General features: G+C 45.0%; 1 protein-coding gene across 6 annotated transcripts in view; it reads right to left on the reverse strand.

Moving 5' to 3' along the window:
- PIK3CB (phosphatidylinositol-4,5-bisphosphate 3-kinase catalytic subunit beta) overlaps window positions 1-15238 on the reverse strand; it is a 108791-nt gene that overhangs the window by 70530 nt on the left and 23023 nt on the right. For 3 of the 6 annotated variants that reach the window (XM_081861521.1, XM_081861519.1, XM_081861516.1), the window contains exon 1: window positions 9271-9518. The exons of 2 other annotated variants lie outside the window; for them this stretch is intronic. The gene's annotated coding sequence lies outside the window, so the exon portion shown is untranslated. Of the gene's footprint in view, window positions 1-8674; window positions 8695-9270; window positions 9519-15238 lie in introns of those variants that run through there. One more of the 6 variants, XM_081861520.1, reaches the window with a different exon arrangement.

Here is a 15238-nt window from a genome sequence, read left to right on the forward strand (position 1 = left end):
AAGAATTGTCTCTCCAAGAACAAAGTCTTTCCCAACCCGCCCTGGAGATGCTAGGAACTAAACTTAGGAAACGTAGGGACCATCTATACCACTGAACTACAGCCCAGCTCTGGAATATGGAAGGGTCCATTTGTGAACGGGGCTCTTCTATAGCTATCCGAGATGGAGTAATAATAAATGAAAAAGGGTGGAAATTATGATGAGGCATGGCATTTTGAAACACTAGTAAAATTTAGGCATTAACAAATGCATTGTAGTTTGCTCGGAACCTCTGGATATAGATCGATCCAAATAAAACACAAAGTTTATTCAAGTGTTAGTCCAACTCATTTCAACAGAATTGCCTTCCATTAACATCTTAAGATGGTTTAAGCCCTGAAAAGGGGACAGGGGGGTGTAACAGAAAGGAAGGAGACTTAGGCTGGATCCTAAACCCATTCAGCATGCTCATGTGACCTTGTAACCCGGCATAAATTAAGCTGGCAAAATGGGTGGTGTAATTCAAACTCTGCTTTAAAAAGGTTTGTTTTCCCTATGCCAGCCTTACGCTGGCTCTGTCAGCATTAGCCCTGCTCCTGAACCGAGTCTGAGTTTGGCATGATTTATTATGACTTCTCATACTTAGTATTGCTCCCTTAGGATCATTTCAATCGTCCATATTGGATTTCTGGATCATTACATTGTTTTACCTTGCTAGAGATCAATGCACATGCATTTCAATTTTGAGAGCAGGTTATCAGGTTGCTATCTAATATATTGTTATGGGACTCCACACTTCTCCAAGAGCTGAGAAATTCTAGAGGCAGTGCTACCAAGGCTTGCTTTCCTTTGGAAACTGGAGACTTAAACCAAGTCCTGCAAAGTTGGTGTATTTACAAATATACAACAGAACATAAGCAGAAACACATGGCACACAAACAAGGCGTCAGATCTCCTACCTCACAATGGCTCTCTCAGGAGGCACCTGCATTTCAAGGTGTTTCTAAGCACCAGCTTACTTTCAAGCTCTCTACTTGGTTTTCCCCTGTCATACCAAAACTTTTTTGTTTCATTACATGCATCCCTTTTCTAAACTCTGATTATTTTCTCATTCCACATCAATCTCAGAAGATTAGCACACAAAAAGTGGGAAAACTACCAGTCATCCTGGGCCATCATGAAATACGGTCTTTAACGGCATGGAACCCTCAAGGGGTCAATCCTCAGACATCTCAGGCTGATATATTGTGAGCCCCTTTGGGCACAATTTTGTAGGAAAGTAGCATACAAACAAACAAATGACAATGATGATGGAGCTATCACTGGAGGGGGGGCGTGTCACAAAACCTCCCCACCCCATCAGGTTTTCAGTGGGAGTTAAGATTGCTCTGTAAATAAATATATCTATGGAGGGTTTTTGTTCTTCCTTTCCTTGATTTGTGAGCCACTTTTGAGACCTTTTTGGCTGAAGAGTGTGATAAAAACGCTTTAAACAAGTCAGATCCCAGACTGTGAAGCAAAACCTGACCACAGTATGGGATCTGATGAAAGATGCTTAAGTGATGGTCCACCTACAATAATCAGGCAGCAATCTTATAATGTGTTGGTAATATGGTAATAAAACGGAGGACATGGTTAACTGGGTGATGTCCCTCCCCCCGCCAGTAACCAATTCAAACTCCATTTCATTTTGTTCATGTAATTCTTCAAAATATGAGGCATCAGAAGATTTTCAAAAGCTTCTACACGTTGTTGTCAGGTCAGTGCCACAGATTAAAGTCAGGTTTTAAAGTATGAGTTCCAAATCAATATCTCTAGCCTTCCCCCATTAAAGAAACAGGATAAAGAAATGGTGATAATTAATGCTTAGCTGTAATTCTTAAAGCCAACTTTTATTTGATCTTATGTTGTAACTGCCCTGAGACCTACAGGTATAGGGCGGCATACAAATTTAATAAATAGTAATAATAATAATCTGTTCCTATAAGGTGTTTCATATTCAACTGCTTCTGCATAGTAATAGGACACACCTCCCTCTTGCATTAATGGGCCAATCACTTCGTAATAACAGCTGCCTTCTTTGGTCTGTGCTTATCAGATTTCCAGAGAGACACCTTGCACCTGAAGTTGCTTCCAGCTTTCAGCTCTCTGTCTCTTTCCCTGTTTCCGTCCCACACCAAAACTGCTTATTTTATTATTGCTGACACTCATAAAAACAGAGTATCTGTCTCAACCAATCTATGCTTCATGCATCTTAGAAAATGAGTTCTGGCCCAGGGAAGCCCATTTGTAAGTCATTTCAAAATCTCTCTGTTGGTTTTTCTGCAGCAACCTAACTTAACCCTGTGGAATCTTCAAATGGGATGTTTCCTACAGCTTACAAGTGTCCTAATGTTTCCAAGCCATGAAATTTCCCAACTACCAGACTTCATCCTACAAAGATCTGGCTCCTGTGAGAGATGGGATTTCCAAGCAACTGTGTGGCTGTGTTCAGACGCAGCATTAAACCATGGCTTAGTGCAGAGGTTGAGAACCATAGGCCATACTTGGCCTGCCAGGTCATTTTGTCCAAGCCACACCCACCTGCCCTACACCAGCCATCATATATGATGCTGGATGTGGGGAAGGTAAAGATGGGGCTTGGTCGAAAGGGACAATGCCTGCAAAGTCCCTTTCATACCGCTTCCCAAAATTTGATTGTGCGAACATGGCCACTAACTACAGCTGGTTTAAACAAGCCAGCATCAGAAATAATGGTTTGAAGCTGATTTGTTTTGAAAGTGACAATAGATCGTTATATTCCATGATCAGGTTTAGCTGACTGAAGAACATGTCAAGTTTAATAGAAATCGGAAGTAATAGCTGTCAAATGCTGCCACATGAGCAGAGAGAGACTGTGCAGGTCTAAAGCTTGATGGGACTGTGATTATTCTTTATGATTTATCTATGTATTTATTAAATTTGTAGCTTGACCTTCCTCCCAAAGCAGTCCAAGATCAGTTTATGCAGTCAGGTAACTGACCTTCCAAACCACAAGTCTGAAACCCTCCACTACAGTTGGCATTTGCTGCTACAATTTATACCAGTTAGTCTCCATTAACCCCTGAAATGAAAACTCTTTTCTCCTAATCAGTTCATAGGAAGTGTTTCTTCATCAACTGAAACATGAGCAGTACCCACCCCCACCCCCCAAAACAACCTATTACTTCCAGCAGTTGCCCTGGAAAATTAGTATTCCTTACTGAATTACAGGCAGTGAGCTACAATGTGTACATTCAACCACACATCACACAGAAGCAGTGGCGTAGCGTGGGTTGTCAGCACCCGGGGCAAGGCAAGTAATTTGCGCCCCCTAACCAGTGGATTTGCGTCCCCTAACCCTAACCCTCAGATGTTGCGCCCGGTGCGGCCGGGGCCCCCTGCACCCCCCACGCTACGCCACTGCAAGAAGTATATTATAAAAAGAAAACAAAGTTGGCAACCTCATGCTTAAACTACAGAAAGTGCTCTACACAGGCTTCCCATCAGACTGGTTTTGAGTGGTGGACATGCAAGTATTATGCTACACTGAGGAAACACACTGACTGTAGATTAGTTAACAGGCCATGTTCAAGGTAGCAGATTATTAACATATAAAAAGCTCTGAATAGCTCAGAAGCAGGTTCTCTGTCCCTATAAGACTAGCAGCTGATACAATTTCTTGTGGCATCACATGCTACAGAATATGACCAGGAAACCAGCATTTTCTGCTATTGACTCTAACTTTGAAATGCCCTCCCCCTCTGTTAAAAATGAAGCATCACATCCACTATTGTTTCAGATGTATTGCAGATATCTTTTTCTGCAGGCTTCCCCAAATCATTGGATTTCCCACCACCACCACTGGATTTCTGTTTGGTATTTTAACCTCAGCTTTTACTGTAATGCTTTTGTGTTTTTATGTTGATTTGTGCAACACTTAGATATTTCAAAAACAAAGGGCTTAGAAATAAGTTATTATGATTATTTATTTATCTTGGCTAATGTTTCGTCTTTCAGGCCAACATTTCAGAATACAGTGGTACCTTGGTTCTCAAATGCATTGGTACTCAAACAACTTGGAACCCAAATACTGCAAACCCAGAAGTAAGTGTTCCGTTTTGAGTGTTATGCTTCCGTTTTGAGTGCCACATTTCTGTTTTGAGTGTTACACTGAGGTCTGTCTGTTTTTGCTATTTATTTTACATTTTAGTGGCTCTTTTTGTTTTGTTTTTGTGACTGTGTGGAACACAGTTCAGCTACTGATTGATTGTGTGACTGCAGTACATTGTTTATTGCTTTCATTTTATGGATTAATGGCCTCGTTAGACAGGAAAATTCATGTTAAATGGCTGTTTTAGGGGTTGTTTTTAAAAGTCTGGGATGGATTAATCCGTTTTGTATTACTTTCTATGGGAAAGTGCACCTTGGTTTTGGAATGCTTTGGTTTTGGAACAGACTTTTGGTTTTTTTAAAAAAATATTTTTTATTAGTTTTTACAACAATAAACAAGAAAAAAGAAAACAAACACAACACAGAAAAAACAAATAAACATAAAACATGACTTCCCCATACCTCCTTTTCACTGCATCCTTATTCCAAAAGATTTTTTAGCAACCCTTTAATCAATTTTTCTATTGGTTCTCTTTAAGTTTCCATAAAATTATTATTTACAGCTGTAATTCTCTGTTTCTCACCCCTTAACATCTTAACAGTCCTCAATTTTGCAGCAGTTTTTAAGATATACTTTAAATTTTTTCCAGTCCTCTTCCACCGCCTCTTTCCTCTGGTCACGGATTCTGCCGGTCATCTCTGCCAGTCTCATAAATTCGGTCACCTTTGTCTGCCATTCCTCCAGAGTAGGTAGTTCTTGCGTCTTCCAATACTTTGCTAAAAGAATTCTTGCCGCTGTAGTTGCATACATAAAGAATGTCCTATCCTTCTTTGGTACCAATTGGCCCACCATGCCCAAGAGAAAAGCTTCCGGTTTCTTTAAAAACGTCCACTTAAGGACTTTCTTAATTTCATTATAGATCATTTCCCAGTAGGCTTTAATCCTTGGGCAGGTCCACCAAAGGTGGTAGAAGGTTCCTTCCGACTCATTGCATTTCCAGCAATTGTTATTGGGCAAATGGTAAATCTTTGCAAGCTTGACTGGGGTCATGTACCACCTATATATCATTTTCATTATGTTCTCTTTTAAGGCACTACATGCCGTAAACTTAATACCAGTGGTCCATAACTGTTCCCAGTCAGCAAACATGATGTCATGACCTATATCCTGTGCCCATTTAATCATAGCTGATTTAACCGTTTCTTCTTGTGTATTCCATTTCAGCAGCAAGTTATACATTCTAGACAAATTCTTAGTATTGGGTTCTAACAGTTCTAACAGTTCTGTTTCTAACTTTGAACAGACTTTTGGAACAGACTTTTGGAACGGATTAAGTTTGAGAACCAAGGTACCACTGTACTGACACACCCCTTGAGTGCAAGCAGAAATCTCTCTCCCCCTGGCTCAGCCAGTCTCCCAACAGAGTGACACAAACATCACTTTGTCAGCACCAACCTCCCCTTTATGCCCACCGAAAATGCAGAAGGCACAATGCTCAGTTCCCCACCAGCAGAAATAATAATAATAATAATAATAATAATAATAATAATAATAATAATTTATTATTTGTACCCCGCCTATCTGGCTGGGTTTCCCCAGCCACTCTGGGCGGCTTCCATAAAAACCAGAAATACACTAAAATATCACAGATTAAAAACTTCCCTGAACAGGGCTGCCTTAAGATGTATTCTGAATGTCAGGTAGTTATTTATTGCTTTGACATCTGATGGGAGGGCATTCCACAGGGCAGGTGCCACTACCGAGAAGGCCCTCTGCCTGGTTCCCTGTAGCTTTGCTTCTCGTAATGAGGGAACCGCCAGAAGGCCCTCGGCGCTGGACCTCAGCGTCTGGGCAGAACGATGGGGGTGGAGACGCTCCTTCAGGTATACTGGGCCGAGGCCGTTTAGGGCTTTAAAGGTCAACACCAGCACTTTGAATTGTGCTCGGAAACGTACTGGGAGCCAATGTAGGTCTTTCAAGACCGGTGTTATGTGGTCTCGGCGGCCGCTCCCAGTCACCAGTCTAGCTGCCGCATTCTGGATTAGTTGTAGTTTCCGAGTCACCTTCAAAGGTAGCCCCACGTAGAGCGCATTGCAGTAGTCCAAGCGGGAGATAACTAGAGCATGCACCACTCTGGCGAGACAGTCCGCGGGCAGGTAGGGTCTCAGCCTGGGAACCAGGTGGAGTTGGTAAACAGCTGCCCTGGATACAGAATTGACCTGCACCTCCATGGACAGCTGTGAGTCCAAAATGACTCCCAGGCTGCGCACCTGGTCCTTCAGGGGCACAGTTACCCTATTCAGGACCAGGGAGTCCTCCACACCAGCCCGCCCCCTGTCCCCCAAAAACAGTACTTCTGTCTTGTCAGGATTCAACCTCAATCGATTAGCCGCCATCCATCCTCCAACCGCCTCCAGGCACTCACACAGGACCTTCACCGCCTTCACTGGTTCTGATTTGAAAGAGAGGTAGAGCTGGGTATCATCTGCATATTGATGGACACCCAGTCCAAACCCCCTGATGATCTCTCCCAGCAGCTTCATATAGATGTTAAAAAGCATGGGGGAGAGGACGGAACCCCGAGGCACCCCACAAGTGAGGGCCCAGGGGTCTGAACACTCATCCCCCACCACCACTTTCTGAACACGGCCCAGGAGGAAGGAGCGAAACCACTGTATAACAGTGCCCCCAGCTCCCAGCCCCTCTAGATGGTCCAGAAGGATGTTACGGTCGATTGAATCAAAGGCTGCTGAGAGATCCAGCAGAACTAGGAAACAACTCTCACCTTTGTCCCTAGCTCGCCGGAGATCATCAACCAGCGTGACCAAGGCAGTTTCAGTCCCATGATGAGGCCTGAATCCCAATTGGAAGGGATCCAAATGGTCCGCATCCTCCAGGCGTGCCTGGAGTTGTTCAGCAACCACACGCTCAATCACCTTGCCCAAGAATGGAAGATTTGAGACTGGGCGATAGTTGGCCATACTGGCCGGGTCTAAAGATGTTTTTTTAAGAAGCGGTTTAATGACCACCTCTTTCAGCGGGTCTGGGAATGTTCCCTCACAGAGGGAAGCATTCACCACCCCGCAGAGCCCATCGCCCAGCCCTTCCCGGCTTGCTTTTATTAGCCAGGATGGGCAAGGATCCAGGAGACAGGTTGACAGAGTGTTCAAGGAGAGGGGAGGCCCAAGACAGTCTGTGCTGGATCCTAAGCTGGTCTCACAGTCATCATGCAACAACACTGGCTACAAATCAGGCCCAATTATTCTGCCATCGCACCAGTGGCAGAGCTTCATGCTCCGGCACTGGGGGCGGAGAGCAGGTGGGGGGGCTGGCGTGCATCCTGGGGGCAGGGCGCACTGCCTGCAGGGGCAGGGCACCCAGTGTGGGCGGGACAGCCGCTATGGCACCCTGGGGATCGCATTGCCGGGGGCAGTGTGCTCCCCCCCCCGCACTCCTCTTCCTCCGCCAGTGTATCCCACACCTCCTGCTGGCACCACCATGAGCATCGGGGCTGTGGCTCTGCCTCTCCATGTAGCCCCTCCTGCAAGGGGTGTGAGTTAGGATTGCACTCTTAAGCAGCTATGTGCGCCTACAAGCAGTAACAAAAGACAATACTAACATTAACACAGCATGCATTACAGGCACTCAGGTGAGCTCCAGCCCTATATGATACCAAAGTCAGTGACTGTGCATTAAAGCTGTCAGAAATGAAGTTGTGATCTTGCTAAGAGAAGTCTCATAATGAGCTCTTAGGAGGATTTGGAAACAGAGAACACAACTGACCCAAGCAACTTCCCCTTCCTCATTTAAGTGCTTGAAACAGATCAACTTTGCTTAGAAATACGGATCCAATGTGAAGAAAGATCTCTAGTATCAGTCAACAAGAGAGTCCAGGAGTTAAGTATGTTGTACAGTTCAGCAAAGCAATGCTCCCAGAAAGTGTTAAATCTTTAACAGTGGAACACTAGGAATGCCCATTTAACTCCATTCTCAAGACTAGTGAGGCTCTGGAAATTCTTATGCAACATTTGAACATGTTTTAAAACAACAGCAAGGAGCTGCTGAATGAGAGAGAAAGAAATAGAAAAAAGAACTTGAAACGGGGCTGGGGGGAAATAGCTTTTTGCCAGAGCAAGGCACTCTAGAAGTTTATACACAACAAAGCAAAAGCTGTATTTAAATGCAAGAACCCCAAATGTAAAACAGAAACTTGTTTTCAAAAATCAATTCTTACTCTCAGTCGCTAAGCTGTAAAATGGGAGGAGCTGTGCTTCGCAGTATGAAGTCAAGCAAGATTAGCCTTGCATGCAGAAAAGGAGAGATACAAGTGGGGGATAACATCTTAAGTTTAAACATTCACAGCTCGAGCGCTTATCGTTCCCTTTCGGAGGCGTCCCCAGCCCCTCTGTCCGAAGCCTTCACTCATCCCGGCCGATAAAAAGAGCGAGAAGTGACTAAATTTCACATGACCGCTAAAAGGAAGGCAGAAGCAGACGGCGGACTCCGCTGCCTGTTGAGCAAGTCGGTGTTGCAACCGAAAGGGAAGAAAACGAAGAGAAATACCTTTGCCGCCTTTACTACGATGAAACACCAACAGGAACAACAACAGCAGCAGCGGCAGCGGCAACACACAGCCATGTCCCACACTAGAGTGAGCTGTTCCCGGAGGGAAAGGGGCGGGGGGCGGCTAAGAGAGAAGAAAACAGGTCTCGGTTGGGGACAGCGGCCCCAGAATCCATGTCAGGCTACAATCCCGGATCGGCAGAGTCACGAAGGAGGAAGAAGCCCCACACAGAAGCTGCTAAATAAACACGCCCGGGTCGTAAAAGTCCGCGCGGGGAAGGATTCGACCGGAGCGGGGCACGCGCTCGCGCGCAGGCGCCGCCGCAATCAGGGGCTGCTTCAAACAGCCGATTGCCAGCGGCTTCCGCGCCACATTCCCCACCAAGAGCTCCCACAGCCCGGCTGCTCGCTGCGTCAGCAGCCACGGCGATTCCAAGCACCCACCCAGCCCTTCTCGGGTGGCGGGGCAGGGAAGCCCGGCAGCCCGCAAGTTCCCCTCAGACCCTTCCTCTCTCTCTCCTTACCTCACCAGCCCAGGTAACGCCAGTGGTTTCCCCTCTCAGAAGCCAAGCGCAACCCGCGTTTCACACACTCACCTGGACGAGCAAGGGCGGCGGCGGCGGCGGCGGCGGCAGCCACAGCAGCTCCTGCTTTCCCTCAGCCGCCACAGGCTCTTTCTTCCTCCTCTGGCCGCTGTTCTTCGCAGCCAACGCGGCGGCGGCTTTCCCTGGCCTGCCCCTGACACCGGCAACTCCTGCTCGTACGGTACCTTCCGGGGCCCAGGTCGCTCCGGCGCCAGCCCCCTTGCGGCGAGTGTGCCTGTCTGGCGAAAGGCGGCCGGGCGCGCGCACTCTCCCTCCCCGGCGCGCGGGAAGGGGGAGGGCGAGCGCATCACCTAGGCAACAGCTTCCCTCCCTCTTCTCCTCCTGCTCCTCCGCCCTCCCAATTCGTTCCGCCAATCTCCTGGGAGCTCGTGGCAGAAGGGCCAATTAAAAAACGCCCAGGGCCCCGCAGGAGTGCTTTCGCTTTCCTCCTCCGGCTTTGGCCAAAGGGAGGTGGTTGGAATCTCCCTTCGCTTGGTACGAGCCGCCGCAAACAGACGTGCCTCCCTGGCAATGCGGAGTCGGTTGCGCGCGGCGCAGGTTAGCCCGGGAGACGACTCCGGAGACCCTTTGCCGGGGGTGGACGCGTCCTGGACAGGAGGGATCGCTTAGCTTTCGGGTTGTTCCATGGAGGGGAGAGAGAGTGGAGAAGGGAAGAGGTTCGTGTGCGGTGGGCAAGATCAGAAGAGCCTGCTGGATCAGCCCGGTGGCCCATCTAGTCTAGCATAGTGTCCTCAGAGTGCTCGATCAGATGCCGGCGGAAGCCCGCGAGCAGGACCCGAGAGCAAGAGCACCCAATTGGGTTGGGGAGGCAACCCAGGTCTTGGTTAAATTAACGCCCGCGCAGTCGGATTCCCCGCATTTCTGCTCGGAGTACGGGTCCCGCCTGTGGTCACTGGGTCTTGTGACTAAGGACGTTTGCACTGGACTGCAGTCTTCAGCCACGATGCCGCACTCAAACTCAGCGGCAAAATTTCCAATCCGGTGGCTGTCATTGCTTGCAGTGTATTCTTGGTTACTGCTTGCTGGGCAACCTTGAGATTCTACCCTCTTTTGAACGGGTGGCCCATCTGTACGTTTCTGAAGATGTACTTCATTGGATAGATTTATTTATTTAAAAAACTGTAGCGTTATTGGCTGCTGCTTTACTCCTGCTCATGGTTTTTTTAAATAATACTGTACTGTCTTTTAGTATGTTCTCCATTTGATGGTTTTATTGCTGTATTAGATCACAAAGTGTTCTCCCCCATGAGAACTTTGAGTTAAAATGTGGGTTACACGGTTTCTAAATAAAGAGTGAATTCCATCCCTACCACTCCCCCCCCCCCCCGTTTTAATGCATGTTTAATCAGGAACTGATAAGCCTCAAGCTGTGGGAACAGAGCTAAGAGGTGGTGGTTAATCTCAACTGAAGCAGAGGCAGATATCAGCACAGCTATCAAAACAGTACATACAGCACAATCATATACATGTTTTACTCAAAAGTAAATGTTCATTGGGGGCTTGCTCTCTACTACATGTACTTAAGATTGGATCAGTAACTTTTAACAAAGATTCTTGTGCCTTCTTCCAAATTCCAGGATTTTGTAGGATAACCAACCTCATATAGTCGTATCTGAAGAAGTGTGCATGCACACGAAAGCTCATACCAAGAACTGACTTAGTTGGTCTTTAAGGTGCTACTGGAAGGAATTTGTTTTGTTTTTTCTCATATAGTCAATATGCTTAAGTCTAATCAATGCATGAAACCATTAAGACCACAGAGTAAACTGTCCTGCCAGGCTTATCTCACTTTCTGAGGGACTAGGTAATCAAGCCTGTGTTTCTCCACCGCTCCACCTGAGGAGCTCAGTGTGAAACCTCTTCCTACTCCAATAAGTTAGAAACTTTCACCACTTTACAGCTGTGCAACTTTGTTTTAATGCTGTATGAAAAAGCACATGACTCTGACCTTTTGAGAGTTTGTAAGTAAACCATTTTCAATTTGTCAAATGTGTGGCCCTTTTCTATGCTTTTCTCATGAACCTTCAGAGTCTTTCCCAGAGCACAGATTCAGGCCATCTGGATTGCCCAAGGAGTTTGGGCTGCTTATGAGAAATAGATTCATACAGAGTAGCCCCTTACTTCCAAGGAGCTTTGTTCTTCAGGCAGGCACTTTGGACTTCTGACAGCTGACTGGAACTGCACCTTTAGAAGCCAGTGCTTCCATAGACTCAATGGCAGCTCACCCTCTGCCTCCAATCCTGTGACTCGTGAAGGCCTGGGATATCCTATATACTGTATTTCTCTCTGGTCACTGACATAGCCTTCTTCTCTGTAACATTTGCTTTGGGGTTTGTACCATGTCCTTCCCTGAGCAGGATTCATCCAGCAGAGGCATGGCAGTTGAGATATCTTAAGTGATGTCAAAATCAGTGTGATTTTGAAAGATTCAATCCACCATCTGGATTCAAAGTGGTGTCTGAAAATCAAAGACCTGGTCCTCAATCTCAGGAACCACCATGCCAAATTTGGTGCTATCTCAAGAAGGATCCAACTGCATAGAGAACAGATGGACAACTTTTCAAAATATATAGTAGAAGTAGATATAGTGATGATCTAATAGTCTAAGTGATTGCTGTAGTTACCCAGTTCTGAAGGAGAGAAAAAGACTCTTCATATGATTCAAAGAACTACCTGTGGAGGAATCCCAAGTGGGGGACAAGGAGGAATAGGGCAGGAGATGCACCACCACATCCCAGCCCCAAGTAGAGGAAGTGGGTGGATAGTGGCAGTGATGCAGTTCTTTCTTCTCTGACATTACTCTTACAACTGGCTAGTGTTTTCTGTTTGCTACTGCACGGTTGCTTTCTCACCACCTGCGGCAGGTGGGGCCTCCATCACTGCGCTGGTTGAGGCCCATGAAGAGGCATCTTTGCATCATTCTAACCCCTCCAACATCAATTGGCAAAGATAGGACTGTGAACTACCCTGAGACCCCCAGGTATAGGGCTGTATATAAATTCTAATAATAATAATAATAATAGGGCTACTCTCTTAATTAAGGCAAACAAAGTAATTTCAGTTTTAATTTAGGGCTGTCCCAGTTAAGGAATTCTTAGTGAATCATCTGTTTTAGCAGTTTATTAAATTTACATACAGTACAAGTAAAAACAAGTTTTGAGATGATGCCAATTAAGTGGTCAACTACTATACGTACATCAGTTTTGTTTGTAAGACTTTTTCAAAGCCTGATACATTTTCTTGTTGGTTCTGCCTCTCTGTGTTTCTCTCCTTTCCCGTTACTACGTAATGGAAAATGTGAAGCATGTTGGTGTACCCCTCTCAGACTTTCCTGGAAAGGCTGGGCCCAGAGCCACGCTGAACTTTGAGAAAGAGATTTAATGCCATTTTCAAGCAGCGACCTAACGGGAACTTTGCATTGTGTTTTAAGAGAATGTACACTGCCTCAAAAGGAGAAATACTGCAGACTGAGGATGAATGTTAAGAGTTGTCCTACACAGAATGTTTTTACTAGATCAGGGATGTCCAACCAGTAGATCGCAATTTACCCGTAGATCCTCCTCCCTCCAATGACAATGGGTAGATCAATGCCAGGTTTTTTTTATACTGGGAGTAGATCACAGTCTCTTGGGAGTTGGGCATGCTTGTACTAGATAATACAGACAAGTCTGTATAAATGGGCACAAACCTAGCTTCAGAAACAACAATATTCAGGAACTAGTAGGAGGACATTTCCACTCCCAGAAAACTTGGTTGTGCAACTGATCTTGGGACTCATCTGCACCAAATGGACACTCCAGTTGGACTATCCCTTTCCTCTCTACAGGATCATCTTAACACCAACTACCCCTAGGAAGGGAAGCCTATGAACATGACATCAAGTTCCTTCTGTCCCAGCCCCCTTCCATACTACAGCAGTAGCAGCTTCTACCAATTGCTCTTTGAGAAAGAGCAGGAGAGCAAGAGAGGCAGACAGAGACAACATCAAACTCCAGCTGGGCTGGGTTTTCTGTCATTTTGAACGTGTCTGTTGTCATCATAAGGAAGTTTGAGGACTTCATTGGAAAGGGGGATATTAAATAGGGTGCTACATAAATGAAATGGTTTCTATAACCACATATCTGGAACTATAGAATAGGAGGCTCAGTATGACACAATTTTATTAATTGTTGTTTCTACTATTACATTATTGTTATTTATTTATTAATTTTCTATCCAACCCACCCCCTCCTTTCCTCCCTCCTCCCTCCCTCTCTAAGCAACCCAGGGTGGCAAACCACAAAGTAGTAAGGACAATGCAATGGAAACAAAACTTCAGCCAATCACTTCCTCTTAAGCTTACCTACCTCAATGGATTCTAGTGAGGATAAAAAATGCGGAAGGAGGAAACCTTGTATGCCACTCTGAGCTCCTTGGAGGAAAGTTGGAATAGCTATCAAATAATAATAAACATTGTTTTAAAATGATTAAGAACATGTAATGTTATTTAGAACAAAGGTTTTGTGGAATATTATAGGGCAGTGCCGTAGGACGAAAACCTTCCTATTATTGGGGTGGGTTTTGCTCCTTTTATGGGATAATATTTTTTTTTAATCCAGTGGTTTTGTTTTAATTTACTGTGCTTGAGTCTGTCATTGCTGTATTGTAGCTGATCTGGAATTGTATTGCATCTTTATGGATGGTTTAAAGTGTTGCCAGCCACCATGATGTGCACAAGCACCGAAAGGTCAGGATATAAATTTTAAAAGGAAGCATTGTTTAAATAGCAGCATTGGTGAATTGGCCACTGGCAATCCGAAGGAAGATTTATTGTGAAAACTACTTTTCCTTAGAAAAGCCTATTAGTTCTTCAGTAAATCCTGAACCTTAAATGAATTGGGATTTTTTAAAACAAAAACAATCCTAAGGCAATTGCCAGTTGCAACACAAAACCTTTAACAACAACAATCAATGTCTATTTTTAAATCACCAGCAGCCAAATAAAGGAAGACTGCCAATTTCCTGCTATAGTGAAGTAATTTTTTATTTCTTTATGTGTGTTTTTAAATTGACTTGAGTAGAAACAGATGATTACTTTGTTCCATAAGTGAGCATAGCTTTGTGTTACTATTTATAAATAGTATTTATAAAAATATTATTTATAAATAATAATCCAACTGGAGGCTCCAGCATTAAATTGCTGAATTGCAACACATCAAGTAGTTTGATACTATTAATCTGAGTCTGAATGAAGACAATGGTTTCCTGTACTAACAGGTGTTAGTACAATTGATTTAGCAAAGCTGATTAAGCCAGCAATCCTACAGCAAGATGAAAGGGATCCATCAGGTCTCCAGCTGAGCTCTACAGTGGCTTAACTGTCTCATGGTTGGCTCAGCCAGAGATACGCCAATGTATCTTCCTGGTCCTTGCTGAGACCAATCCTGGTGAATCTTAAACTGGCATAAACTCTGAAAAGGGAGTGCTCTAGGGTGCATTGTGGTGATGGGACCAGAGAGTGGGGGACTTAGGCTGGATTCTAAGCCCATTCATCTTATGTCACATGGTGACCTGACATAAATTAAGCTGGAAAAATGGGTGCTGCAACTCAAACACTATTTTAAAGGCTTGCTTTCCCTCTGCTAAATATAGGCTGATGAATGGAATTTGGATCTCAGGTTTAACTTGTTCCTTGCATTATTCCAACTTTTGTGTGTTGAATTCAGGGCTGGTCCACTCACTATGCCAAGTGCTCTGTCTCTTATTCAGCTTTTCAAGACCAAAATAAATTCCTCAGTTCTTTCCATTGATAACTAATACGCAACAAAGACACCATAAACACAGAAGAAACTGCTCTGTGTGATATACATCTCTGGGGAAGGGACTCCAAATAACAGTATATTAGATAAGACCATGGGACACAGGTGGCGCTCTGGGTTAAACCACAGAGCCTAGGACTTGCTGATCAGAAGGTTGACAG

The sequence above is a fragment of the Podarcis erhardii genome (genome assembly GCF_964252035.2).
Source record: "Podarcis erhardii genome assembly, chromosome: 5".
NCBI classification, from domain to species: Eukaryota; Metazoa; Chordata; class Lepidosauria; order Squamata; family Lacertidae; genus Podarcis; species Podarcis erhardii.